Genomic DNA, 25,432 nt, shown 5'->3' on the forward strand with positions numbered 1-25,432 from the left:
AGGGAAGTTATTAGGCAGGAGGGCATTTTATAGTGAACTGGGTTGGCTGACTTTTAAAATGTGGCATAAATTTTTTTTTTGTCTTTTTGCTATTTCTTGGGCTGCTCCCGTGGCATATGGAGGTTCCCAGGCTAGGGGTTGAATCGGGGCTGTAGCCACCTGCCTACGCCAGAGCCACAGCAACGCGGGATCTGAGCCGCATCTGCAACCTACACCACAGCTCACGGCAACGCCGGATCATTAACCCACTAAGCAAGGGCAGGGACCGAACCCGCAACCTCATGGTTCCTAGTCGGATTCGTTAACCACTTCGCCATGACGGGAACTCCGGCGTAAAATTTTTTTATTAAAGTGTAGTTGATTTACAGTGTTGAGCCAGTTTCTGCTCTACAGCATAGTGACACTGTCATACATATAAATACATTCTATTTCTCATATTATCTCATATGGTCTATATCAGGAGATTGGATATAGCTCTCTGTGTTGTACAGTAGGACTTTATTGTTTATTCTAAATGTAATAGTTTGCATCGACTAACCCCAAACTCCCTGTCCATTCCACTCCCTCCCTCCTCCCTCTTAGCAGCCACAAGTCTGTGAGTCTGTTGCTGTTTTGTAGATAGGATCATTTGTGCCATATTTTAGATTCCACATGTAATTGATATCACATGATATTTTTCTTTCTCTTTCTGACTTAATCCACTTAGTATGAGAATCTCTGGTTGCATCCATGTTGCTGCAAATGGCATTATTTCATTCTTTTTATACCTGAGTAGTATTCCATTGTGTATATGTACCACATCCTCTTAATCCATTCCTCTGTTGATGGATGTTTAGGTTGTTTCCATGTCTTGGCTCTTGTGAATAGTGCTGCTGTGGGGTGCATGTGTATTTTTGTATGAGAGGGTTTCTTTTCTCCATATACACCCAGGAATGAGGTGGCTGGGTCATATGGTACTTCTCTTTTCAGTTTTATGAGAACCTTGTATGCTGTCTCCGTAGTTGTCAGACCGATGTGCATTCCCACCAAAAGTGAGGAAGGTTCCCTTTTCTCCACACCCTCTCCAGCCTTTGGAGACTTACTAATGATGGACATTCTGACCAGTGTGAGGTGGTACCTCATTGTAGTTTTAATTTGCATTTCTCTAATAATTAGTGATGTTGAGCATCTTTTCATGTTTTTTTTTTTTGTCATCTGTTTATTTTCTTTGGAAAAAAAGGCCTATTTAGGTCTTCTGCCCATTTTTCAATTGAGTTTTTTCTTTTTGTTCTTGCTGTTGTTGAGGAATTTTGGAGTGAACTGGGTTGGCAGGCTTAAAATGTGGCTTAATTTTTTTTTGAGTTGTATGGGTTGTTTGTATGTTTTGGAGATTAAGCCCTTGTCGGTTGCATCATTTGCAAAGATTTTCTCCTATTCTTTGTGTTGTCTTTTTTTTTTATGATTCCCTTTGCTGTCCAGAAGCTTTTGAGTTTAATTAGGTCCCATTGGTTTATTTTTGTTTTTATGGTCATTATTCTAGGAGGTGGATCAAACAAGATGTTGCTGTGGTTTATATCAAAGAGTGTTCTGTCTATGTTTTTCTCTAGGATTTTACACTGTCTCGCCTTACATTTGGGTCTTTAATCAATTTTGAGTTAATATTGTATATAGTTTTAGAGGATGTTCTAATTTCATTATTTTATGTGTTGTTCTCTAGTTTTCTCAGCCAGTTATTAAAGAGACTATCTTTCATCCACTGTATGTTCTTGCTTCCTTTGTTGTAGATTAGTTCACCATAGGCGCATGGGTTTATTTCTGGGTTTTCTATCTTGTTCCACTGATCTATATTTCTATTTTTGTGCCCATACCATACTGTTTTGATTTCTATAGACTTGTACTATATTCTGAAGACAGGAAGCCTGATTCCTTCAGTTCCATTTTTCTTTTTCAAGATTGCTTTGGCTATTGGGTTTTTTTTTTTTGTGTGTTTACATACACATTTTAAAATAGTCTATTTCTATGAAGAATGTCATTGGTAATTTGATAGGTATTGCATTGAATCTGTAGATTGCATTGGGTAGTATAGTCATTTTGATAGTATTGATTCTTCCAATCCAAGATCATGGTATATCTTTCCATATTTTTGTGTGGTCTTTGATTTCTTTCAACAGTGTGTTATAGTTTCGTGGCTTATAACTGAATTTAAATTGAACTTTAAGTTTGCACTTGATAATGAAATTAAACTAAAAGAAAATGGAAATTGTGCTTCTAAAGCCTCCCAGCTCCCAGGCAGGGAGCCACCCAGTGGGAACTCCAGCTGGTTTCTTACAATTGGTATGGAGCCAGTACTTGCAGGTACTTATCAAACCATTAATTGCCCAAGATGAAATTTTTTGGACATTCCAAAACTTTTTTTTATCTTTTTCAGCTGTATCTTATGGAAGTTCTTGGGCCAGAGATCAAATCCAAGCCACTGCTGTGACCTATACCACAGCTTCAGAAACACCAGTTTCTTAACCCACTATGCCACAGCAGGAACTCACCCAAACTGATTTTTGCATGCAAAGCTAAATACAGCTGGCTTGATAAAACATATTTCCAAAATTCTGACCTTGAGAGAGAAGTACTCCTAGGAGAAAGTTTGAAGTTATAACTTAGCGTGGTCTTGAAATGCAAACACCACTCACATTGTCTGAGACTGTAGCTTTGGCTCAATTAGTAGACTCTAAAACCTTTTTTAAAAAAGCCTTTTAAAACTCAAGTAGAAACTCTATGAGGTCTCAGTCTGTATCTCTATCTGGATGTATATGTGTCTGCATATACATTATAAGGTGGTATGTTTCTAACTCCAGATGATCTTGTCAATATGAATTTGTAAAAAAGCTCTATTTAATTGACAGAAAAGTAAGTGCTTAAAAATTAAATAGTTCTAAATGTAACAAAAAATTAATCCAAATGTTTAAAGGATCACATGGTTAAGAAATGAAAACCAGCCAAAGTTGTTGGTTTGATTGATAAAGACATGTCTTTAGGGTCATCAACATTAAGTATAATACTTTTATTGTTCCTAGGTTTACTAAAAGTCAGTCAGTTCATGCTATTTCTGTTAGAAAGCTTGTCGGCAAGAAAACTAATTGGTATGATAATATTTTCGTAAGTAATAAAATAGAGGTGGGATTCAAGTTTTTAGGTGAACTCTTTGAAAATGATTGTTTTAAAGTATGTCTACTTAAAATTAGTTTCTCCAGATGTTTGGTAACTTGAAACTTAAGCATTTTGCTAAATTAAATTCAGTGATGGGAATTCATCGACTATCCAGATCATTTCCAATTAATATAAAAATACTAAAACATTCATTGCTAAGCAGGTGTAAATTTAACATGTTTGGGTTTATTAGACACACATCTTATACCAGATTAATAAGAGAAGTTATTATGCTATTTGAAAAATGTATGTTTTTAGAGGTGATGGGTTAGAGTCTTAAGTTTGCTAATGAGGAAATACTGGTATGGCAGAGTCAGTGACTTCTTTTTGTGCATTTAATTTTATGGAATATACCAGACTTACAATGTTTGTTAGTTTCAAGTGTACAGCAGAGTGCATGAGCTGTACATGTAAATGTATTGATTTTTCCCTGTATAGGTTATTACAAACTATTGAGTGTATTTTCTTGTTCTATACAATATGTTCTCATTAATCATCTGTTTTATACAATGGTGTGTATGTATTATTACCACCCTCCCAATTCTTCCCTCCCCTCAACAGATTCACCTAGGTAACCTTAAGATTGGTTATGAAATATGTGAGTTGGTTTCTGTTTTGTAAATAAGTTCTTAGATCATTAGATTCCACATATCATGGATGTATGTTATTTGTCTTTGACTTAGTTTACTTAGTGTGATAATTTCTAGGTCCATCCATGTTACTGCAAATGACATTATTTCATTATTTTTTATGGCTGAATAATATTCCATTCTATATATGTATAACATCTTCTTTAGCCATTCCTCTGTCAATGGACAGTTTAGGTAGCTTCTTTGTCTTGGTTTTTGTAATTAGTGTTGCAATGCACATTGGGGTGCATGTATCTTTTTTTTCTTTGCATTTTTAAAGTTTTATTGAAGTATTATTGATTTACAATGTTATAATTTCTGCTGTACAACAAATTGATTAAGTTATACATTATATACATCCATTCTCAATCAGACTCTTTCCTCACACAGATGATCACAGAATATCAGGTAGAGTTCTCTGTGCTGTACAGGAGGTCCTAGTTGGCCAATCATTGCATATACTTCAGTGTGCATATGCCAGTCCCAAATCCTCAGTCCATCCTTCCCCCAGCCTGTCCCCTTTGGTAACCATAAGTGTTTCAAAGTCTGAGTCTATTTCTATTCTGGAAATAAGTTCATTTGTATCCTTTTTTTATATTTCACATATAAGTGATATCATATGATATTTGTCTTTTGCTGTCTAACTTAGTATGATAATTTCTAGGGCCATTTGTATTGATGCAAATGGCATAATTTTGTTCTTTATTGCTGAGTATATTCCATTTTATACACACACACACACACACACACACACACACACACACACACACACACACACACACATATACTACATCTTCTTTATCCAGTCCTCTGTCAATGGCCACTTATTCTTGACTGTTGAAAATAGTGCCACAACGAACACTGGGGTGCATGTATCTTTTTCAATTATGTTTTTTTTTCCAGATACATGCCCAGGAGTGGGATTGCTGGATCATATGGTAGTTCCATATTAGTTTTTCAAGGAACCTCCATGCTGTTCTCTATAGTGGTTGTACCAATTTACATTCTCACCAACTGTGTAGAGGGTTCCCTTTTCTCCACACCCTCTCCAGCAGTTATTGTTTGTAGACTTTTTTTTTTTGTCTTTTGTCTCTTTAGGGCCGCACCCACAGCATATGGAAGTCCCCAGGCTAGGTGTCTAATCAGAGCTGCAGCTGCCAGCCTACACCACAGCCACAGCAATGCCAGATCTGAGACCTACATCACAACTCATGGCAATGCTGGATCCTTAACCCACTGAGCAAGGCCAGGGATCGAACCTGCAAACTCATGGTTCCTAGTCAGATGTGTTTACACTGTACCACAATGGAAACTCCTGTTTGTAGACTTTTTTTTTTCTTTCATCACTTTATTTATTTACTTATTTTTTTCCCCCACTGTACAGCAAGGGGGTCAGGTTATCCTTACATGTATACATTACAATTATATTTTTCCCCCATGTAGACTTTTTGATAATGGCCATTCTTATCTGGTGTGAGGTGTATTTCATTGTAGCTTTGATATCTCTAATAATTGAGCATTTTCTATGTGCTTTTTTTTGCCATTTTTCTGTCTTCTCTGGAGAAATGTCTATTTAGATTTTCTGCCCATTTTTTAATTGTGTTTTTTATAAAAAACTGTGTGAGATGTTTGCATATTTTGGAGATTAATCACTTGTTATTTGCTTTGTTTACAAATATTTTCTCCTATGAGTTGTTTTTTCATTTTGATGATGGTTCCCATGCTGCGCAGAAGCTTTTAAGTTGAATTAGGTCCCATTTGTTTATTTTTGTTTTTCCTTATTCTAGGAGGTGGATCAAACAAAATATTGCTGTGGTTTATGTCAGAGTGTTCTGCCTATGTTTTCCTCTAGGACTGTGATAGTATCTGGCCTTATATTTAGGTCCTTGATCTGTTTTGGGTTTGTTTTCTGTATGGTGTTAGAGAATGTTCTAATTCCTTTTTTTTTACATGTAGCTATCCAGTTTTCCCAGGATCACTCATTTGAAGAGAGTATCTTTTTTTCCATTGTATATTCTTGCCTCCTTTGTCACAGATTAGTTGACGATATGTGCATGGGTTTATTCCTGGGTTTTCTATCCTGTTCCACTAATGTATATATTTCTATTTTTGTGTCAGTACAATACTGTTTTGATAACTGTAACTTTGTAGTATAGTCTGAGGTCAGGGAGCCTGATATCTCCTGTTCTGTTTCTCTTTTTCGATATTGCTTTCCCTATTCAGGATCTTGCGTATTTCCTTACAAACTAAAAATTTTTATTGTAGTTTTGTGAATAATGTAATTGGTAATTTGATAGGTATTGCATTGAATCTGTAGATTGCCATCCGTGGTGTGGTCATTTTTGACAATATTGATTCTTCCAATCCAAGAGCAAGGTACATATTTCCATCTCTTTGTGTCATCTTTGATTTCTTTCATCATGTCTTAGAGTTTCCAGAGTACAGGTCTTTGTCTCTAGGCAGGTTTACTCCTCAAGGTATTTTATTCTTGGGGTGCGATGGTAAATGGGATTGTCTCCCTAGTTTCTCTCCCTCATATTTCATTGTTGGTGTATAGAAATCCACTCATTTTCTGCATGTTAATTTTTAATTTTGTATCCTGCCACTTTACCAAATTCATTGATGAACTTTAACAGTTTTCTGGTAGAATCTTCAGGATTTTCTATATATAGTATCATGACATCTGCAAACATGATAGTTTCACTTCTCCAATTTGGATTCATTTTATTTCTTCTCTGACGGCCATGACCAAAACCTCCAAAACTATGTTGAATAACAGTGGTGAAAGTAGATGTCCTTGTCTTGTTCCTGATCCGAGCAGAAATGGTTTCCATTTATCACTGTTGAGAGTGATGTTTGCTGTGAGTTTGTCATATATGGCCTTTATTATGTTGAGGTAGGTTCCCTCTATGCCCACTTTCTGCAGAGTGTTTTGATCAGAAATAAGGGTTGAATTTTGTCAAAAGATTTTTTTTCTGCATCTATTGAGATTATGTAGTTTTTATTTTTCAGTTTGTTGGTGTGGTGCATCATGCTAATTGATTTGCAGATATTGAGTCATTGAGTCCCTGGGATAAATCCCATTTGATCATGGTGTATGGTCCTTGTAAGATATTGTTGGATTCGGTTTGCTAATACTTTGTTGAGGATTTTTGCATCTATGTTCATCAGTGATGCTGGCCTGTCATTTTCTTTTTTGTGTGTTTGGTATCTTTGCCTTGTTTTAGCACCAGGGTGATAGCGGCCTTGTAGAATGAGCTTGGGAGTGTTCCTTCCTCTGCAATTTTTTGGAAGAGTTTCAGCAGAAGAGGTGTTAACTCTTCTCTGAATGTTTGATAGAATTCGCCTATGAAGCCATCTAGTCTTGGACTTTTGCTTGTTGGAATTTTTTTATTTTTTAACCTTTTTTGGGGGTCTTTTTAGGGATGTACCATGGCATATTGAAGTTCCCAGGCTAGGGTCAAATTGGAGCTGTAGCTGCTGGCCCTATGCCACAGCTACACCAATGCCAGATCTGAGCCATGTCTGCAAACTACACTGCAGCTCTTGGCAATGCCAGATTGTTAACCCACTGAGTGAGGCCAGGGATCAAACCTGTGTCTTCACGGATACTATTTGGGTTTGTTACTGCTAAGCCACAATGGGAACCCCTTTGGAATTTTTTAAATCACAGTTTTAATTTCACTACTTCTGATTATTCTATTCATATTTTCTTTCTTCCTGGTTTCATCTTGGAATGTTTTACCTAGTTACTTGATTTTTCAGTAAAGATTATGGTTTTTAAAGGGCTTAAAATTATATGTAAGTGAAGTTACTAAAATAACAATGGAAGCATTTAATTTTGTAAAAAAGTAGATTTAACGTGGTTACAGATAAGAGAATGGAAAATATTTTGGGGAAAAAAGAAATAATTTTCTTAGATCTTTTAATTTCTTGATGAAAAAAATCTCAAACTAGGATTATGAGGAATATTATATCGTATAAGTAGCACTGTCAAATAAAAGGCAGCATTAGGCCTTTATGTTATGTGTATGAAAGTATTTTAAGTGTTCCAGTGGGGATATGAAATTCCTGGAGATCTTAGGTGTCCTGACATAACATGTTACCTGCCATCAAAATTGAGGCTCGAACTAAATGGGCTGAACCCAAACATTAGGGTCATGCCCTCGCTGACTTTCATTACAAAGGTAAACACAACAGTCTGTGTTATGGCCCATGTAGACCAAGTCCATTATGCTTCTACAAAATTAATCCTTCCTAAAAAGTGACCGATGAACTCATTTTATGGGACAAATAATTAAACATTTGTGATGTTTGGTCAATAATGCAGCATTTTCACTGTACTTAGCATCCCTGTCTTCTGACTCTTAAAAAGAACCAATGGCACTATCAAATTGAAATTGGCAGTACTTTCTAATTTTTTATTATGATTGACTTAGACTGTTCTGTCAATTTCTTCTGTACAGCAAAGTGACCCAGTCATACATGTATATACATTCTTTTTCTCACATTATCCTCCATGATGTTCTATTACAAGTGATTATATAATTCCCTGTGCTGTACAGCAGGACCCCATTGTCCATCCACTCCAAATGCAACAGTTTTCATCTACTAACCCCAGACTCCCACTCCCACCCACTCCCTCCCCTCCCCCAGCAAACAAAAGTCTCTCCTCCAGGTCCATGATCTTTTCTGTGTTGTAGGAAGATCATTCCTGCCGTATTTTAGACTCCACATAGAAGTGATACCATATGGTGTCTGTCTTTCTCTTTCTGACTTAACTTCACTCAGTATGAGAGTCTCTAGTTCCATCCATGTTGCTACAAATGGCATTATTTTGTCCTATTTATGGCTGAGTAGCACTCCATTGTACATATATATGTACAACATCTTCCTGATCCATTCATCTGTTGATGGGCATTTAGGTTGTCTGTATATCTCAGCTATTGTGAATAGTGCTGCAATGAACATATGGGTGCATGCATTTTTTTCAATGAAAGATTTTTCCAGATATATGCCCAGGAGTGGGATTGCTGGCTCATATGATAGTTCTATATTTAGTTTTCTGAGGTACCTCCATACTGTTTTCCATATTGGTTGTAGCAATTTACATTCCCACTAACAGTGAAGTTCTCTTTTCTTCACACCCTCTCCAGTATTTGTTATTTGTTGACTTGTTAATGAAGGCCAACTGGTGTGAGGCGGTACCTCATGGTAGATTTGATTTGCATTTCTCAATAATTACTGATGATGAGCATTTTCTCATGTGTCTGCTGGACATCTATGTGTCTCCTTCAGAGAAAGGTCTATTTAGTTCTTCTGCCCATTTTTCAATTGTGTTGTTTGTTTTTTTGCTCTTGAACTGTATGATTTGTTTACTTTGGAGAGTAAACCTTTGTCGGTTGAATCATTTGCAAAATTTTTCTCTGATTCCATGGTTTGTCTTTTCATTTTTTTTTTTTTTTGTCTTTTTGCTATTTCTTTGGGCCGCTCCCACGGCATATGGAGGTTCCCAGGCTAGGGGATGAATCGGAGCTGTAGCCACCGGCCTACGCCAGAGCCACAGCAACGCGGGATCCGAGCCGCGTCTGCAACCTACACCACAGCTCAGGGCAACGCCGGATCGTTAACCCACTGAGCAAGGGCAGGGACCGAACCCGCAACCTCATGGTTCCTAGTCGGATTCGTTAACCACTGCGCCACGACGGGAACTCCTGTCTTTTCATTTTTTAAATGGTTTCCTTTGCTGTGCAGAAGATTTTAAGTTTAATTAGGTCCTATTGGTTTGTGTCTTTATTGTATTTATTCTAGGAGGTGGATCAAACAAGATTTTGCTGTGATTTACATCAAAGAGCTTTCTACATATGATTTCCTCTGGGAGTTTTATAGTATCTGGCCCTACCTTTTAGATCTTTTATTCATTTTTCAGTTTATTTTTGTGTATGGAGTTTATTTTCATGTATGGTATTAGAAAATGTTCTAATTTCATTCTCTTCCACGCTGTTGTCCAGTTTTCCCAGCACCATTTGTTGAAGAGACTATCTTTCCTTCACTGTATGTTCTTTCCTCCTTTGTCATAGATGAATTGACCATAGGTGTTTGAGTTTTTTTCTGGGTTTTCTATCCTGTTTCACTGATCTATATTTCTGTTTTTGTGCCACTACCATACTGTTTGATGACTATAGCTTTGTAGTAAAGTCTGAAGTCGGGGAGCCTGATTCCTCCAGTTCCATTTTTTCTTTTCAATATTGCTTTGGCTATTTGAGGTCTTTGTGTTCGCACACAAATTTTGAGATAAATATTTTGCTCTAGTTCTGTAAAGAGTGTCATTGGTAATTAAATAGGGATTGAGTTGAATCTGCAGATTGCCTTAGGTATATTGTCATTTTGACTATGTTGATTCTTCAATCTAAGAACATGGTATATTTTTCCATCTCTTTGTGTCTTCTTTGATTTCTTTCATCAGCATCTGAGGGTTTTCAGAACAAGTCTTGTCCCTTTAGGTAGATTTCTTCCTAGGTATTTTTTTTTTTTGATGCAATGGTAAATGGGATGGTTTTCCTAATTTCTCTTTCTGATCTATCATTGTTGGTATATAGAAATGCATTCAATTTCTGCATGTTCATTTTGTATCCTGTGACTTTACCAAATTCATTGATCAGCGCTAATAGTTGCTGCTAACATCTTGAGGATTTTCTAGGTATAGTGTCATGTCATCTGCAAACAGTGATAGTTTTACTTCCTTTCCAATTTAGATTCCTTTTATTTCTTTTTCTTCTCTGATTGCCATGGCCAGGACTTCCAAAATTATGTTGAATAACATTGGTGAAAGAAGGCATCCTTGTCTTGTTCCTGATCATAGTGGAAATGCTTTCAGGTTTTCACCATTCAGAATGATGTTAACTGCGGGTTTTTCATAAATGACTTTTATTATATTGAGGCAGTTCCCCTTTGTGCCCACTCTCTGGAAAGTTTTTATCAGGAATGGGTGTTGAATTTTGTCAAAGCTTTTTCTGCATCTTGAAATAATCATATGGTTTTTATTTTTTGGTTTGTTGATATGGTGTATCACATTGATAAATTTGCAGATATTGAAGAATCCTTGCATCCCCGGGATAAATCCTATTTGATCATGGTGTGTGATCTTTTTAGTGGCAATACTTTCAAAAATATTCCATCTCTGTGGCACAAAGTTATTTTGCTAATGCTTCTCAACTATAGATCCATGCCTTTTGGCATATATCAGCTGTCTCCTGTGAAATAATCACAGGACAGTCTATGTGATTATATGAAGGTAAATATGAACTAACCTTACATTTTTAGATTACGTTATTGTCAAGGTCTTATTAAAACAATTAAAATGAAAAAATTAGCAGCTAACACCTTTCAGAGTGAGCTCCTTGGAAACGAAGGCCTTAAGGATCCTGGATCAGAACATGGAGATTTTTATTGGGAAAGACATAGAATAAAATATTCTTGGCAGCCACGTGAAGATGAACCTTACCAAGTATTATTAACCAATCCATGTGCTGATAAGTTAGAAGGTGTAGACTCATGAATTCACATTTCTCATTTAAAAACTTTCCCTTTTACCTGAATGCATTTCAATCCCTATGAATGACATCCACGGTTTGTTTGTTTTTTATTGAAGTATAGTTGCTTTAGTGTTGTGTCAATTTCTGCTATACAGCATAGTGACATAATTATACATGTATATACATTCTTTTTCTCATACTATTTTGCGTCATGTTCTATCCCAAGAGATTAGATACAGTTCCCTGTGCTGTACAGTATGACCTCATTGCTTATCCATTCTAAATGTCACAGTTTGCATCACCCTACCCCAACTCCCAGTCCATTGCACTCTCTTCCCCTCCCCCTTGGCAACCACAAGTCTGTTCTCTATGTCTGTGATCACCCCAGTATCAAGGGACAAATATTTAGATCACCCATGATTTGTATTGAAATATTTATGATCAAAAGGGGGAACTGATAAAAGAATAGTTTACATATTGAAATATAGTTTACATATTGAAGAATAGTTTACATATTTAAAGTCATTATTGCTTCTGCATGAGTTATTTTGAATTTTAGGCTAACATAGGCTGTTGGTCAACTATCGTACATGCATTGTACATCTGCTTTAACTAAGTAAAGAGCACATTGACCAGGAGTAAAGAAGGTCCATGGTTAAAGATTAAATGCCCCTCATCCTGGGAAGCCAATTCTGGTCCTCTTTGCATCTGGAGGTAGAAACATAAATACATTTATAATGTATACACAGATGCATATATCCAGATAGAGACAGAGACCTCATAATTTTCCTGCTTGAGGCCTTCTTCTTCTCCCTCTTTTTTTTTTTAAGGTTTTAGATTCTACTAATTGAGCCAATATTTCAGTACAAATCATGGGTGGTCTATGCACTCACAATAACAAAGAAACTCTTTAAAAATGCGTTTTCCTTGGAGTTCCCGTCGTGGTGCAGTGGTTGACGAATCCGACTAGGAACCATGAGGTTGCGGGTTCGGTCCATGCCCTTGCTCAGTGGGTTAACGATCCGGCATTGCCGTGAGCTGTGGTGTAGGTTGCAGACGCGGCTCGGATCCTGCGTTGCTGTGCCTCTGGCATAGGCCGGTGGCTACAGCTCCGATTCAACCCCTAGCCTGGGAACCTCCATATGCCGCGGGAGCGGCCCAAGAAATAGCAACAACAACAACAACAACAAAAGACAAAAAGACAAAAGACAAAAAAAAAAATGCGTTTTCCTCTTGGGGTATACCTTCTCCAATCTCCAATGATGAAGGTACCCACTTCACTGGGCAAATCGTGCAAGCCTTAAGGACAACAACAAAAAATCATCACAAACTTCTTCAAATTGTCATTGTCACTGTCTTCCCAGTCATCAGGCAAGTTCAACAAAACTAAGGGGAAAACTAGACTCTAACAAAGTAAGAATTAACAGCACGAGATTGAATGAATTGAGAAATTATTATTCTTATGAATTTCAATCTGAAATATTATCACATTTTAATCTCTGTTTTTCAGAGATAATGGAACCTTTTACTTAAACTGATTATGACTTAAACCATTTGGTAAATTATGCTTTTGTAAAGAGGACTGAAGCATTTACCTTTTTTCTCTACCTGATCCCTCTAGAATGTGGAAACTCATAGCTTCCTAGCAGCCTTATTTTCAGCCTAAATAAGGAAGGACACTTCCTAGCAAATGCAGGAACTTCAAGATGTTTTGTAACTTGAGGAAAGGAATCCACATAAATCTGTAGATGTTGTAGGTGTAATCTCATGGCATGGTTTTCTTGGCCTTAAGAGGCCTTTTGAAATTCAATTTGGGATCCCTTGCAAAAACATGCAGCAAAGCCAAATTTATTTTTTATTGGGAACATGAAACTATTTGTCATTTATTTTATCTTCTAAGAAATTTGAGTATAGGTGACCCACAATGCTATGTTAGTCTCAGGTGTACAGCAAAGTGAATCAGATATATCTCTTTTTTTTTTTTTCTTTTTAGGGCCATACTTGTGACATATGAAGGTTCCCAGGCTAGGAGTCAAATGAGAGCTGTAGCTGCCGGCCTACACCACAGCCACAGCAGTGTGGCATCTGAGCCAAGTCTGTGACCTCTACCACAGCTCATGGCAACACCAGATCCTTAACCCACCGAGCAAGGCTAGGGATCGAACCTGCATCCTCATGGACGCTAGTCAGATTTGTTGACTGCTGAGCCACAGTGGAAACTATACACACACACACACATATATGTATATCTCCATTCTTTTTCAGATTCTTTCCATATAGGCTAACACAGAGTAATGAATAGATTTCCCTGAGCTACATAGTAGGTCCTTGTTACCAGTTGATTTTGTACATAGTGGTGTGTATATGCCAGTCTTAACTTCCCGATCCATCCCTCCCCACATGTTTTCCCTTTGCTGACCACAAGCTCTGTCTTAAAATCCTTGGGTCTGCTTCTGTTTTGTGAATAAGTTCTTTTGTATTATTTTTATTAGATTCCACTTATTACTGATACCATATTTATCTGACTCCACTTAGTATGATAATCTCTATGTCCATCCATGTTGCCGCAAATGGATTTTTTATTGTCAAGTAATATTCCATTGTATATGTACCACACCTTATTTTTTCTTTTTCTGTATTTTCTTTATTTTTTTAAAGTTTTATTGAAGTATAGTTGATTTACAATGTTGTGATAATTTTTGCTGTACAACAAAGTGATTCAGTTATACACACACATTTTCTCTTTCAGATTCTTTTCCTGTATGGAGCATCACAGAATGTAGAGTTCTCTGTGCTAGCCTGCAGGTCCTAGTTGGCCAATCATTCCATATACCTCAGTGTGCATATGCCAGTCCCCAAACCCCAGTCCATCCCTCCCCCCATCACCTGTCCCCTTTGGTAACCATAAGTTTGTTTTCAGAGTCTGAGTGATTCTGTTTCTTTTCTGCAAAAAAGTTCATTTGTATCCTTTTGTTTTTTAGATTCCACATATAAGTGATATCATAGAAGTTCATCTTTCACTGTCAGACTTACTTCACTTAGTATGATAGTCTCTATGTCCATCCACATTGCTTCAAATAGCATTATTTCATTTATTTTTTATGGCCGAGTACTATTCCATTGTATATATGTACCACATCTTCTTTATCCAATCCTCTGTTAATGGACATTTAAGTTTCTTCCATGTTTTGACTACTGTAAATACTGCTGCAGTGAACATTGAGGTGCATATATACTTTGGAATCATGGTTTTCTTGAAATAGATGCACAGGAGTAGGATTGCTGGATCATAGGGTAGTTCTGTATTTAGTTTTTTTAGGAACCTCCACACTATACCTCATTGTGGATGCACCAATTTACATTCCCACCAACAGTGTAAGAGGGTTCCCTTTTCTCCACACCCTCTCCAGTATTTATTATTTGTAGATATTTTGATGGTGGCCATTCTGTCTGGTGTCAGATGATATCTCATTGTAGTTTTGCATTGCATTTCTCAATAATCAGTGATATTGAACACTTTTTCTTTTTTTTGGCCATATGCCTGTTTTCTCTGAAGGAATGTATATTTAGAGCTTTTGACCATTTTTTTCAGTTTCAAATATATATTTAAATACTGAAAATTCCTTGTTTAATTATTTAAACTTATTAAATGTTTGTTGTTTAAATTTTTCCAATTATCTATTTTTATTATAGTTGATTTATAATGTCCTGCCAATTTCTGCTGTATAGCAAATTGACCCAGTCATATATATATATATATACACACACACATATATATACACATACACATCCTTTTTCTCGAGTTACCTTCCATCCTATTCTGCTCTAAGAGGTTGGATATCGCTATATGGATATAACTCCCTGTACTGTATGGTAGGACCTTATTGCCCATCCATTCTAAGTGTAATAGTTTGCATCTACTGAACTCCCAAACTCCTGGTCCATCCCACGCCCTCCCCCACGGCAACTTCATCTCTTCTCTATGTCCGTGAGTCTGTTTCTGTTTTGCAGATAGCATCATTTGTTCCATATTTTAAATTCCACATGTAAGTGATAGCTTATGGTACTTGTCTTTCTCTTTCTGACTTACATCACTTAGCGTGAGAATCTCTAGTTGCATCCATGTTTCTGAAAATGGCACCTTTTTATAGCTGAGTAGTATACATGTACCATTCGTCTGTCAGTGGGCCTTTAGGTTGTTTCCATGTCTGGGCTCTTGTAAAGAATCCCGCAGTGAACATAGGGGTACATGTACATTTTTGAATTATAGTTTTGTCTGGATATATGCCAAGAACTGGAACTTCTAGATGACGTGGTTGTCCTACATTGAGTTTTCTGAGGAACCTCCATACTGTTTTCCAGAGTGGTTGTACCAGTTTACATTCCCACCAAGAGGATAGGAGGGTTCCCTATTCTCCACACCCTTTCTAGCATTTGTTATCTGTAGACTTAATTTTTTCTTTTTCACATTCTTGTCGTGCATAGATTATTACAAAATACTGGGTGGAGTTTTCTGTGCTATACAGCAGGTCCCTGCTGTCCAGTCATTCCGTATACCTCAGTGTGCATCTGCCCATCCCAAAGCCCCAGCCCATCCTCCCCACAACCCTCCTGTCCCCGTGGGAACCACAGGCTTTTCAAAGTTTAGGAGCCTGTTTCTGTTCTGAAAGTGAATTCGTTTGTATCCTTTTTAAGATTCTACATATGTGATATCATATGATAGTTGTCTTTCCCTGTCTAACTTCACTCAGTATGATAATTAATAGATGTGAACTATTGCATTTGGAGTGGATGAGTAATGAGATCTGCTGTCTGGCACAGAGAACTCTATCTAATCACTTGTGATGGAACGACAACCATCATAATATATGTATATGAATGACTGGGTCACTTTGCTGTACAGCAGAAATTGGCAGAACATTGTAAACTACAATTTAAAAAATTTAAAATAAAATGTGCTTTCCTCTTGGGGAATACCTTCTCCAATCTCCAGTGATGAAGGCACACATTCACTGGCCAAATTATACAAGCCTTAATATCAGCAGCCAAAAAGAACCTGGAAAATCTTTCCTGAAATCGTCACTGTTACTCTCATCCCCAGTCATCAGGCAAGTTCAACAAAACTAATAGAAAAACCTGACTCAAGCAAAATAAGAATTAATAACATGGGATTGAATGAATTGAGAAATTAGTTCAGACGAAAGTCTTAAGAATGCTATTTCTGACTTTTAATTTTTGTTTTCCAGAGATAAGGGAATCTTTTCCTTAAGCTGATTATGACTTATAGCCATCTGGTAAATTATGCTTTTGTATTGAAGCAGTTACCTTTTCTCTCTCTCTGATGCCTCTAGAATTTAGAAACTCTTGGGTTCCTCACAGCCTTTCCAAGGAAATAAGGTCACTTTCTGGCATATGTAGAAACTTTAAGATATTTTGAAGCTTGAGAAGTGTGGAATCCATCTAAATATGTAGATATGGCAGGTGTAATCTAATGGCATAGCTTTTCTGAGTTTGAGAGGCCTTTTCCAAACTTCATTTTAAATCTCTTATGGAAAGTTCCAGTAAAGCCAAATTTAAAAGAGCCCACATGATCAATTACAATTATGTAAATTATAAGGCCAAATGTATTAAAATCAGACATATTTTGTGAAAAGATCATTTTAATTTAATTATTTTAGTTAAAAATGAGGATAGTTTAGAGAAAGTGTGTCTCAATGATATAGCTTTGTGAATACTAATGTCTTATATATATATACTGAGGGTTCGTTTGTTTTGTTTCGTTTTGTCTTTTTAGGGCCGCACCCATAACATATGGAGGTTCCCAGGCTAGGAGCTGAATTGGAGCTATAGCCTCTGGCCTACGCCACAGCCACAATAATACCAGATCTGAGCTTCACCTGAAACCTACACCACAGCTCATGGCAACACCGGATCCCTAACCCACTGAGCAAGCCCAGGGATCAAACCTGCATCCTCATGGATGCCAGTCAGATTCATTTCCTCCGAGCCATGATGGGAACTCCTATACCGAAGTTTTGTATTTAGTACTTATAGGATACCTATTTGTTGTGTGTTCCAATATTTTAATGTCCAACTGAATTATTAAAAGCATATTCTAAGCTTGTTACTGAAGCTGATCACAGGAATCTGTCTTTGGATGAACTTGAAATTCCCCATAACCTGTACCTAGAGTGTGATGCACACCTGAAAAGACACCTTTTAAAGGACTCTCTCTCCAACTTAGATGGAAGGACCCTTCTCAGTTACTCTTAAGTGACACACACACTCAAACTGATGGGTATTGACTCTCAAAGTTGCATTTACCACTTAAGAAGGGCCTCTGTGCTAGGTTAGTCTAGAGAAAGAACTGCTGACTTCAACCAACCACGACTGCATTTTATTCATGTATTGTCTTCTTGCTCCAAGGAGTAACTTACAGGAAACGCCCACTGACCATGCTGATCTAACTTAGTTTACAGGCGGGTCCTACCTAAAAGATAAACAAGGACAGTATCAAGCTGGATATGCAGTAACATGCTGAGTGGTTATAATTGTAAGTCCTTCTTTACCAGAAGTGAATTCAGTACAACAAGGTGAATTCATTGCTTTAGTGGAGCTTCTCAATAGCTAAAGACCAGATAGAAAATAATTATACTGACAGTCATTATGCCTATGGAGTGGTACATGACCTTTAGAATATTATGAAACAATGAATTTTTTAACCTCTTCAGTAGAGCTTATAAAAAATGAAAAACAGTTTGCAGAGTTACCCATTGCTGTACAATTACCAAAAGCGATAGCAATGATTTAAACACCGGGACATTCTAAATCTGAGGTTACGGACGCTAAAGAAATCAGCGTGCCGATGATGCCACCAAGCAAGCAACTTCAACAAATCGATCTGTCCAGTCTCGAGGATGTCCGTGGCTCGCTGTGAATCCCGTGAACCCAGTGAAGGATTCCGTTTGCAGGCTCAGGAAAGTGCGGCTGAAGGAATGCCCATTGTGGTTCAGTGGGTTAAGGACCCAGTGTTGCCACAAGCAGTGGCACATGTCACAGATGCTGCTTGGATCTGATGTTGCCCTGCTTGTGACTGTGGCATAGCCAGCAGCTGCAGCTGTGATTTGACCCCCAACCCAGGAACCTACATATGCCATGGGTGTGGCCATAAAAAAAAAAGAAAAAATTGCCACTGAAGAAGATAAAGACGAAAATAAAAAGGGGAGATTTTTAAACCCCATAACACAAATATTGTCTGTGCTGACATAAAACCTAGACTGCCTCTTAGAGCCCAATTGCTGTTGCTCCAACATGTTTCCTAACTCACTGGGCACCTGAAAAAAAAAAGATTCTGTGGGAAAAACACACTTTTGGAAAATTTCTCCCTTGGTGGCTCATGAGGTTTGTATATGCTCATTGTAACATATGTCCTCAGTAGAATCCTGGAAATTCACTTCAGGAGTCACAAGCAATACCCCTTCCTAAGGGACTCTTTGAGGTATGAACTTTGTCTAAATGCAGTCATCTCAAGGAAACACACACAGGTATCTTAGTAATCGTCTGCATATTTTCACCCCGGGTGGAAACTTGTCCATGCCGAAGAGCCATGGCTTTAAGAGGAGGTGAATTTTTAACACAGATAATTCCTATTTAGGAAATTCCTTCTGAATCACACCTTGACTGGGGAGCTCATTTTACTGGACAAATAATTAAATCTCTTTGTGACGTTTCACCAATAATGCATCATTTACACTGCACACATGACCAGTCTTCAGGGTCGCTAGGTCTAATGGCACTATTTAAACGCAGTTGGCAAAACTTTCAGAAGCTCGTGCTTCTCAGCCTAGATCTATACCTGTGAGTAAACACCGGCTGTCTCCTTTTTCATTCATAACAGGGCAGCCTATGGGATTAGTTGAAAGAGTATAAGAACCATCCTCACTCCCAAGAGATAAGTTACATTATTGTCAAGGCCTCATTAAGACACTCGAGGAAGATGAAGAATACGTAGCTAACTCCTTTCACAGCGAGCTCTTGGGAGATGAAGACTTGAGGATCACGTGGAGCTCCTGCTGAGGCGCAGCAGAAGGGAATCTGGGTGGTATCCAGGAGGATGCGGGTTCGATGCCTGGCTTCGCTCATTGGGTTGGGGCTCTGGCGTTGCCGTGAGCTGTGGTGTAGGTCGTAGACGTGGCTCGGATCCCACGTGGCTGTGGCTGTGGTATAGGTCGGTGGCTGCAGCTCCGATTAGACCCCTAGCGTGGGAACTTCCAAATGCCATGGGGGCCAGCCTAAAAAGCAAAGAAGAAAAAAAGACTTAAAGGATCACGTATCATGACCTGGAGATATAATTTTTTAGAAAAGACGTAAGATTCATTGCAGCCACTTTGGGAGGGGCCCTTACCAGTCACGACTATCTGATCTCTGTGCTGCTCAACAAGACGGCATAGACTCGTGAATTCAGGTCTCTCACTTAAAACTTGCCTTTGTATCTGAATGGACTTCGTCCCCTGTGTCTGACACCCAGTTTTTGTTTTTGTTTTTGTTTTTTGTCTTTTTTTAGGGCTGCGCCCATAGTAGTATGATAACTATTGCATACTACTATGAGATAACCTAAGGGTTGGCTTAGGTTTTCTACTGGCTAGACAAGGAGGTCTTTGTGCTGCTGCTCATGCTACTCGTTAGACTTATATTAATCCTCTGGAGAAGTTAAGCTGAGTCCAGAAAAAAATTTTTCCAAAGGCAAAATGTTTACAAGAAGTAAGAAATACTGATCCTTTAAATGACCTCCCTTCAGGAATAGACTATTTTTCCCTCTTTACAAATAATAATCATTTTCATAATATATTATTTTTTTAGCTACCAAGCTACTTACTGTCTCATGATTTGCTTTAAGTCTATTTTTTTTTTTTTTTTGGCTTTTTTAAGGCTGTATCCATGGCAAATGGAAGTTCCCAGGCTAGGGGTTGAATTGGAGCTGCAGCCCCTGGGCTTTGCCACAGCCACAGCACTGCTGGATCTGAGCCGTCTCTATGATCTACACCACAGCTAACAGCAATGCCAGCTCCATAACCCAATGAGCGGGGCCAGGCATCAAACCTGCATCCTCATGGATCCTAGTTGGGCTCGTTAACCACTGAGCCATGAGGGACCCCCTTAAGTCTACTATCAATAAAAGAACAAGTATAATGTTTGTGTGACAATGTGATATGGTTGATAAAATGCATAGCCTGTGAAAATGCTTCTCTGTAAATATATCTCTGTGCTTATCCATTGCATTCAATTACCTCCCCCCCAACAAGGATAACTATGCATCTCTATTCCTACAAAGAGGAAAGAGGTATAACTAGCGCCAAGAGACAGGATGGACACAGGGCAAGAGCAATGACCACTCCAGACTCCAAGGGACAAATATTTTTTCCCTTAAATTTTTTTTATAACTCAACTGAATTTATCACATCTGTAGTTGTATAGTGATCATAACAATCTGATTTCACAGGATTCCCATACCACAGCCCAAGCACATCCCCCCACCCCCCGAACTGTCTCCTCTGGAGACCATAAGATTTTCAATGAAGGGACAAATATTTTGATCATCAGTGATTTCTACTGAAATATTTATGACCAAAAAGGTGTAATGTGTAATATAAATTTTCACACAGTGTGATACAAGGAAGTCATTCTGGCTTAAACATGAGTTAACCTGAATTTTGTGCTGACTAAAGTGGCCTGTCTGTGGCCTGTCATAATACATTGTACGTGTTCTTGTATTGTTTAAGGAGAGGGCACATGGACCAGGAGGAATGAAAATCCGTGATAAAAATAAAGCTTAGACTTCCCTCTTGCTGGAAAGTCACTCTGGTCCTTTTCATGATTAAGACGCCTTTCCCGGAAATCTTGTTCTGGTCTGGTTTTGGTTTTGCTTTCTTTTTCCAAGTTGAAGAAATGTAGCCACAACTTGTTTAGTGTTCTTCGTTCTGACAAGATATAGAACTGGAATGAAAATGCTGCTTTTTCTGGAAAAGCTTCTCTGGGTCTTCTGGGAAGAGGGCTTCAGAGCTAGTCCTTCATTTGGATCAAATAAATCTCTTTTCAGAGTTCCTGTCATGGCTCAGTGGAAGCAAATCTGAATAGCATCTGTGAGGACACAGGTTCAATCCCTGTCCTCGCTCCAGTGGGTTAAGGATCCAGCATTGCCATGAGCTGTGGCGTGGGTCTCAGACACAGCTCAGATCTGCTTGCTGTGTCTATGGTCCAGGCCAGCAGCTGTAGCTCCAGTTTGACCCCTAGCCTGGGAACCTCCATATGCTGTGGGTGTGGCCCTAAAAACAAAAAAAACTTTTTTCTATTTTATTCTGGATTGTTTATTGATGATTTTTTTTACACTCCTTCATATGATTAGCGGGATATCAGAAAAGCCCACTTGAGGTCACCTGGAGTTTACTTTAGACCAGTGTATGTACTGAGTATGGCCTCTTGAACCCCTCGGGCTTCACACCATCCTTCAGGTGCTTTGGTGAATTTTTTCTGATACTCAGATCTCCTTGCATTGTGATGGTCCTTAACATTCATTTGAGCTGTTGCCTTAAGACTTTGAGTGTTAAGAGGATGCTGGTGTATTTCCTAGGTAAAAAACCTGGAAGAAATTTCTAGACAAAGGACCTGGAGAGGAGTTTCCATCATGGCTCAGCAGTCAATGAACCTAACGAGTATCCATGAGGACATGGGTTTGATCCCTGGCCTTGTTCAATGCGTTAAGGATCCAGCGTTGCTGTTAGCTGCGGTGTAGGTTGCAGATGTGGCTCTGATCCTGTGTTGCTGTGGCTGTGGTGTAGGTGGGTAACTAGAGATCCAGTTTAACCCCTAGCCTGGGAACCTTCATATGTCGCAGGTGAGGCCCTAGGCACACACACACCAACCCCCCAGCCCCCCCAGAGAGAAGTTCCTAGGCAGGAAGGAGTGGAAGGAAATGTTGAAGTGAATTGGGTTGGCTGACTTTTAAAGGTGGCTCTAAGTTTAAATTTAATTTTTGATTTGCAATTGATTATTAAATGAAACTAAAAGAAAGCAAGAGACGGTGCCTCCAAAATCTCCAGCTCCTGGACAGGGAGCTACTCACTAGAATTCCAGCTGGTTTCTAAAATTGTTTTAGAACCAGTAATTGCCCAAGACGAAATTATTTTGACATTCCAAAACTGATTTAAAAAATTTATTATTTCCCCAATACAATTTTTTTTCTACTGTACAGCATGGTGACCCAGTTTCACATACATGTATACATTCTTTTTTCTCCCATTATCATGCTCCATCATAAATGATTAGACATAGTTCTTAGTGCTACACAGCAGGATCTCATTGCTAATCCATTCCAAAGGCAATAGTCTGCATCTATTAACCCCAAGCTCCCAATCCATCCCACTATCTCCCCCTCCCCCTTGGCAACCACAAGTCTATTCTCCCAAGTCCATGATTTTCTTTTCTGTGGAAAGTTTCTTTGTGCCATATATTAGATCCCAGATATAAGTGATATCATATGGTGTTTGTCTTTCTCTTTCTGACTTACTTCACTCAGTATGAGAGTCTCTAGTTCCATCCATGTTGCTGCAAATGGCATTATTTTGTTCTTTTTTATGGCCGAGTAGTACTCCATTGTATATATATGCCACATCTTCCGAATCCAATCATCTGTTGATGGACATTTGGGTTATTTCCATGTCTTGGCTATTGTGAATAGTGCTGCCATGAACATGTGGGTGCATGTTTGTTCTCAAGGAAAGTTTTGTCTGGATGTATGCCCAAGAGTAGGGTGGCTGGGTCATATGGTTGTTCTATGTATAGATTTCTAAGGTACCTCCATGCTGTTCTCCATAGTGGTGGTACCAGCTTACATTCCCACCAACAGTGCAGGAGGGTTCCCTTTTCTCCACACCTCCTCCAGCACTTGTTATTTGTGGACTTATTACTGATGGCCATTCTGACTGGTATGAGGTGGTATCTCATGGTAGTTTTGATTTGCATTTCTCTAATAATCAGTGATGTTGAGCATTGTTCCAAGTGCTTGTTGGCATTCTGTGTATCTTCTTGGAGAAATGTCTATTTAGGTCTTTTGCCCATTTTTCCATTGATTGATCGGCTTTTTTGCTGTTGAGGTGTATAATTCTAGAGATTAAGCCCTTAGCAATTGTATCATTTGAAACTATTTTCTCCCATTCTGTAAGTTGTCTTTTTGGTTTCCTTTGCTGTGCAAAAGCTTTTCAGTTTGATTAGGTCCCATGGGTTTATTTTTGCTCTTATTTCTGTTGCTTTGGGAGACTGACCTGAGAAAACATTTGTAAGGTCGATGTCAGAGAATGTTTCGCCTATGTTCTCTTTCAAGGGTTTGATAGTGTCTTGTCTTATACCTCAGTCTTTAAGCCATTTGGAGTTTGTTTTTGTGCATGGTGTGAGGGTGTGTTCTAGTTTCATTTTTTGCATGCAGCTGTCCAGGTTTCCCAGCAATTCTTGATGAAAAGACTGTCTTTTTCCCATTTTATGTTCTTGCCTCCTTTGTCAAAGATTAATTGACCACAGGTGTCTGGGTTATTTCTGGGCTCTCTATTCTGTTCCATTGGTCTGTCTGTCTGTTTTGGTACCAGTACCACACTGTCTTGTTGACTGTGGCTTTGTAATTATGCATCCTGCTTGGTTTTTTTCCCTCGGAATTGCTTTGGCAGTTCTGGGTCTTTTGTGGTTCCATATAAGTTTTTGTTCGCTGTAATTTTTTTTTGTCCTTTTGCCTTTTCTAGGGCTGTTTGCCATGGCATATGGAGGTTTCCAGACTAGAGGTCTAATCGGAGCTATAGATGCCAGCCTACACCAGAGCCACAGCAACGCAGGATATCTGAGCCGCATCTGTGACCCATACCACAGCTCACAGCAATGCCGGGTCCTTAACCCACTGAGCAAGGCCAGGGATCGAACCTGCAACCTCATGGTTACTAGTTGGATTTGTTAACCACTGGGCTATGACGGGAACTAATTTTGGATTGTTTGTTCTAGTTCTGTGAAAAATATAATCTGATTGGGATTGCATTGAATTTGTAGATTGCTTTGGGTAGTATGGCCATTTTTACAATATTAATTTTTCCAACCCAGGAGCATGGAATATCTTTCCATTTTTTTTTACATCTTCTTTAATTTCTTTCATTAATGTTTTATATTTCTCAGCATGTAAGTCTTTCACCTCCTTGGTCAGGTGTATACCCAGATATTTGATTTTTGGAGGTGCAATTTTAAAGGGTATTGTATTTCTGTATTTTCTAATTGTTAGTATACAGAAATGCGACTGATTTCTGAATGTTAATCTTATATCTTGCTCCTTTGATGAATTTGTTAATCAGTTCAAGTAGTTTTAGGGTTGAGTCCTTGGAGTTTTCTCTTCTTTTTTTTTTTTTTCTTTTTTCTTTTTTGTCTTTTTGCCTTTTCTAGGGCCGCTCTCACGGCATATGGAGGTTCCTAGGCTAGGGGTCGAATCGGAGCTGTAGCCACCGGCCTACGCCAGAGTCACAGCAACACAGGATCCGAGCTGCATCTGCGACCTACACCACAGCTCATGGCAATGCCAGATCCTTAACCCACTGAGCAAGGCCAGGGATTGAACCTGCAACCTTATGGTTCCTAGTCAGATTCGTTAACCACTGCGCCACGACGGGAACTCCTGGTTCCTGAGCTTTTTCATCTTGCTTGTGTTTTTCTTTTTCTGTGAATTAGGGGAAGCCAATCTGTAGTTTGGAACAGTCCAGGGCGGGCTAACAGGGCAGCTCCACTGGGGCAGGCGTGGGTGCCAGGAGCACAGCAGGTTGGTGGGGCTGGTCAGCATGGGCAGGTGTGGGTGCATGGCAGGCCGGTGTGTTGGGTCCGTGTGGGCCAGCCATGGGTTGCTGGGGTGCAAGGAGTTTTCTATGGCAGCCCACCCCTCCTCCTCTCCCCCTCCCATCAGTGGTGCCTTGTCTCTCCTGCGGGCGGACCTTCTCCTGGGTTTCTTCTTCCATGGCTTTCCACTCCCCAGCCCTTAGCGTACCGCTCCCCCACACCACTCCCAAGTCC

General features: G+C 38.8%; 1 protein-coding gene across 1 annotated transcript in view; it reads right to left on the reverse strand.

The window, feature by feature from the left end:
- ZFP28 (ZFP28 zinc finger protein) overlaps positions 1 to 25,432 on the reverse strand; it is a 183,404-nt gene that overhangs the window by 145,639 nt on the left and 12,333 nt on the right. The window lies entirely within an intron of this gene.

Source organism: Sus scrofa, chromosome 6 (genome assembly GCF_054392235.1).
Source record: "Sus scrofa isolate SSC_HxYL_T2T_F1_AM1 chromosome 6, Sscrofa_HxYL_maternal_Yorkshire_Landrace_v2.0, whole genome shotgun sequence".
NCBI classification, from domain to species: domain Eukaryota; kingdom Metazoa; phylum Chordata; class Mammalia; order Artiodactyla; family Suidae; genus Sus; species Sus scrofa.